This window comes from Miscanthus floridulus, chromosome 1, assembly GCF_019320115.1.
Source record: "Miscanthus floridulus cultivar M001 chromosome 1, ASM1932011v1, whole genome shotgun sequence".
In the NCBI taxonomy this organism is placed as follows: Eukaryota; Viridiplantae; Streptophyta; class Magnoliopsida; order Poales; family Poaceae; genus Miscanthus; species Miscanthus floridulus.
In genome coordinates this window covers 199,046,075-199,051,063 of record NC_089580.1, presented here as the reverse complement: position 1 = coordinate 199,051,063, position 4,989 = coordinate 199,046,075, and the positions used below count along the sequence as shown (strand labels likewise).

The 4,989-nt window shown below is 44.7% G+C and overlaps 1 pseudogene; it reads left to right on the top strand.

Annotated features, from left to right (window-relative positions):
* The first annotated feature begins 2,500 nt into the window (after positions 1 to 2,500).
* On the top strand, positions 2,501 to 4,621 carry LOC136469895 (protein PIN-LIKES 5-like; annotated as a pseudogene).
* Positions 4,622 to 4,989: the final 368 nt, after the last annotated feature.

Below are 4,989 nucleotides of genomic sequence, written 5' to 3'. Positions count from 1 at the left end.
TACTCTGAACAAAAATTATGTCATAAATTATGTAGACGATTTTCATTGTAATGAAATAAATTCCTTATATTATATGGCTGAGTGTGCTTATTTTCTGTCGGATGGTCTTGTATTTTACATTAAATTGTACTAGAATTATCCCTATATTTCTCTAAAAAATAAATATTTATGATATTAATGACTTAATGGTTTATTCCTTGCAACACATATAAGTGTGGCAATAAAGTAAATCAATATGTTGCAACAAACCATAGAAGTAGTTCGCCGATGGTTTGTACAATGCATGTAAACATTGACATAACCCGTAATTATGCGTTCCAACTTTGCAACGGTTATTGGTATGTGTTACCAACAGATAAATAAGTGTTGCTAAAAATCCTTGGAACGCCACTTTAAACAACGCATATTATATACGTTAGTATAGACCCTGCCAACGCATATATGGACTTTTAGCAACGCATATTTACATTGCAAAAGGAGGTGTCATGTTGTAGTGTAATATCACGTACTACGTAGTTGGATATAAAATCTAGGAGTTAAATGAACCATCGGCCCTCAAATCTTTAAATGTGTGTTGTATAGTTCAACGTACTTTGAAAATGTATTTATGAGTCCCTAAACTTGTTAAGTGGTAGACCACATGTTCATGCGAACCACGTCGGCATCTTTTGATGACCTGAGATACTAGTGTGGCATGTAATTTTACATTTGACCCTTCATCTCCCTTAGAAAATAGACCATGGGCAGCAACAAATGCAACTCCAGGAACCATAGGAACTTCTGTAGTAGTAGCAGTAGCAGTGAAGAGAGGAGCAGGAAGGAGAAAACAGTGTCTATTTTCAAAGGTTAAATAAAACAAGAGGGGTCAAATTCAAAATATACACGTGCCACTCTAGCATGCCAAAAGTCACTTAACAATTTTAGAGGTCTAGAAATGCATTTTAAAAATTCGTGGATCTATATGACACACCTTAAAAGTTCGAGGGTCATTGATGTATTTAACTCTAAATCTAAGCTTACAGGGGTTGTTGTTAACAGCTTGTTATCCTCTTAATAAAAAATGGGTTTGTGAAAAAAATATCAATATTTATGATATCAACTATGTTTTCTTCGCTGAATATATTTAAATATATCATACAGAGTAAACTTTAAATAATCTAACTAAGAAGAGCATTAGAATCGTGCTGTAACATTTTGAGGACGGAGACGGTAGTCAGTAGTCACCAGACCTCTCGCATCGCCGCTGACTGCCGAAGCCGACTCAGTAAGAAACGCGATATAAAAAATCAGACGAGTTACGGACGGGCTGTTCACATAATCAGTCAGGATACGTGGTGGAATTTTACCACGTCTCTCGAACGTTGACCGCCCAAGGCGACTCTAGCCTTGTTTTTTTAGTTAGGTACAACGAATCGGAGCAAACTGTGTGTGATACGCAAGCGTGCGCGCGCTGTGCTGTGATTGTGAAGGAACCAGCCTGTTCGCTTGTTCGTAAACGATTGTAAATTTCTAGTTAAAAATAGTGTTTTTTTCTCACACTAAACCAGCCAGTAGTAAATAATCCACGATACGATACGGCCTCCTGAACAGGCTGCAGGACGCAGGAGGCAAGCATCCACACGGGGAAAAAAAATACTAGCAGCACTGCAGCACGACACAAGGGCCGCGCGCCCAGACCCGACCCGACGGCCCGATGTCGCGCTCCAGTGGCCCCCAAGGACAAGGAGACATGCCGAGTACGGATGGCGAACGGCGCTCCAGGGTCCAGACTCCAGTGCCTGCCCCCCGACGGCGTACACGCCGGTACGCGACGGGGAGCTCCACGTCGTGCGCCTGTTTGCACTAACCTAGCTGACGACCTCAATAGCTGCGCGCAATAAGAAGACAGAACCTGCCCGGCGGATGCGCCCGTGGTGCTCGTTCGTTCGTGAACGCGGCGGGTTGTGCCAGGCGAAATATCTCGCGCGACGACTCCTCGTCATCGGCGACCTGGAACGGGTCAGAACTCATCCGTTCCTTCGCCTGGCACGGGCCCAAACTCCAAACGATCATGCAGGACTTAGGCCCCTTTGGCGTAGCTCCCGGGGCTCCGGCTCCTCAACAGTGTAGCAGAAGCCGTTTCGAAAATCGAGGCAGAAAATGAACTGGGTAGAGGATGAGTCGGAGAAGCTACGATTTCTAGCTCCTCTCTCTGTGATACATTAGTGCTACAGTAGTAGAGCCGGTGCCAAACGGTATCTGGGCCACACACGCAAAGAGCCCACGGGTGCCCTTTTACTTAACTGGAGGAGGCTTTATCCTGTGGCCTGTGGGCCTAGCTCTTTGCATGCCGAACAGGAGGATGAGTGCGTGGACGCCATCCAGGAAGTGTCGCACGGCAGCGTGATATGCGACGCCGCCGCATAATTTTTTTTTTCCAGCCAAGACCGTCTTAAGCGGCTGCGCCGCAATTCGCAACAGCACATTTCGTCTTCTCCCACACGACCACCCCTCTCCAGACTACAGGCAATTCAGATCCTTCGTCACATTTCATTTCTTCCAGCAGATATCATTGTCCATTGGAGACAATACAGACACCTAGAAGATACTACTAGGTTTCCTTTCTGATCGTCGCCATCCTCTTCCGCTTCGTTGGAGTGCCTTCACTGCGATCCTGAATTTCAGGGAATTCCGAATGTTTTTGGCAGGCGAAGTCTGAGGCTGCCAGCCATAGCCAAGATGAGGTTCTGGTCTCTGCTCGTCGTAGCATGGCTTCCGGTTCTGCAGGTCCTCCTCGTAGGATTGCTCGGAGCTCTTCTCGCATCCAGCCGTCTCGACGTTCTCACGGCCGATGCTCGGAGGAACATCAATAAGGTAACATTCAGTCGTTTTAGCTGCATATATAATACTACGATGAACGACGGAATGTGTGTGCTTCTGGCTGCATTTTTACTGATTCTCAGGTTGTTTATATTGTCTTCGTTCCGTCGCTCGTCTTCTCCAGCTTGTCGAGTACTGTCACGCTCAAGGACATCGTTTCCTGGTTCGAGTTCGCTTGCAGGGCTTTAGTTTACACGCTTTGATTCGATGAATGTTTTGGGATTTGATCGGTTGTTGCGGAACCTGAACGTGATGGTTTAAGGTGGTTCATGCCAGTGAACATGGGCATCGTGTTCCTGATCGGAGCAGTTCTAGGGTGGTGTCTGTCAAGGCCTTCAGACCGGAAGAACATCTCCAGGGACTTGTCATTGCTTGCTGCTCATCAGGCAAGACATACATGTCACAGGGAGAAGAAGTTTCTCTTGCGAGGATGTAGAGTTTTTGTTTGTCATTACTGCTCTTCAGATAGGGTTTACTATGTGTTTACATGCATATTTTCAGGTAACTGGGGAACAATTCCTCTGATGATTGTTCCAGCGATTTGCAATGAGGAGGGCAGCCCTTTCGGAGACGCCAGCACCTGCAACTCTCTTGGTCTCTCTTATGTGTCCTTGTCAATGGCGGTGAGCCCATGTTCTACTTAGTTATTAGTATATCTTTCAAAGACCAAGAAGGGTTGGTTGGATTCAGAATGTTAGCTGTTCCTCACGCAGCTCGGCAACTTCTATATATGGACGCACAGCTACAGTGTCATGAAGAGATCCGCTACGCTGTACAAGGCAAAAATGCGTAAGGAAGACGCTCTGACTGGCACGAGCAAAGAACATTTTGGACAGGATGCAGGTGGCGATTATGTCGCTTTTCTTCCATTGTCCTCTGAAGATTTATCCGATGATGTTGGAAGCAACTCGGTGAGTGAAATATTCTACTGAGATCAGTGATGTACAAACTCTAGTTTATTTTTTGGATTGGTCAGCAGGTTAGTTCTCCGATCCCTTGCTTCCAAATGATCCTAGGGCTAGCTTCTGGGGTTACTACTTGAGAAGAGCAGAGGAGTTGGTGGTGGAGATACTGAAAGAACTACGGTCACCGCCAAGTGTAGCTGCGGTATGCCATATATAAGCTTTTCACTACTTTAGTATGATCCCATTACAGAAAGTGGACAGTAGAAATCAAAACTAACTGCTACTATCATCGTGTGATGTTACTGTGGCAGGTCCTGGGATTCAGTGTGGGTGCAGTAGACTGTAGACAAGGTGAAATCACTTGTTACTGAAGAAGGTTCTCCTCTCCGAGTAATCGAGGATTCTACCAAATTATTAGGGTGAGTGTGTGATCGTCAGCACTACATTTCCTACACTCCATAGAAATCAACCTCAAATATATATGTACTCCTATCTTTTTTTTAAAAAAAACTGTGAACCGATTAGATGACATGTCAAACTTTGGAGCAGGGACGCTACAATTCCATGCATGGTGCTGATTCTCGGTGGAAATCTAACAAAAGGTACATCTCATCGCCATGACCTCATGCAGTATCATGCCATCCATTGTTTATGTTTCTAAATGGATTGCTGAGCGACCAGGTATAGGCAAGACGGTGGTGAAGCCCATTGTGGTCATATCAATAATTGTCATACGTTTTGTTCTCCTCCCAATCTGCGGAATCGGCATCGTCACAGCAGCCACCAAACTTGGGTTGCTACCGAAATCTCCCCTGTACCGCTACGTGCTCCTGCTGCAATCCACAGTGTTAAAGTGAATGAAAAATGAACAAGATTTGAGAACAACCATTGATTTCATTGATCTCTTAGATATATATACAAGTGAAGGGTCACGCTGTACGGACGTCGTACGGATGTCATACGGACGTGACTGTTCGGGAAAGTTAATTGCTAATTTAATCTCTAATCCTAACTGCTTGCTTGTACGGATGAGATCATCTGTTGAATAGATGTCTGTTGGCAGACAGGCACTGTTTCGTAACACTCCCCCTTATCGAATCTTCTTTGAGATCAATGTAGTTGTATGTTTGAATTCCTCGAAAAACCCTATGGGAAAAATCTGAGGAATATGTATGTATAGATATGCTATAAAAACTCATTTAAACCTTATAGGAAAATAAGGAGA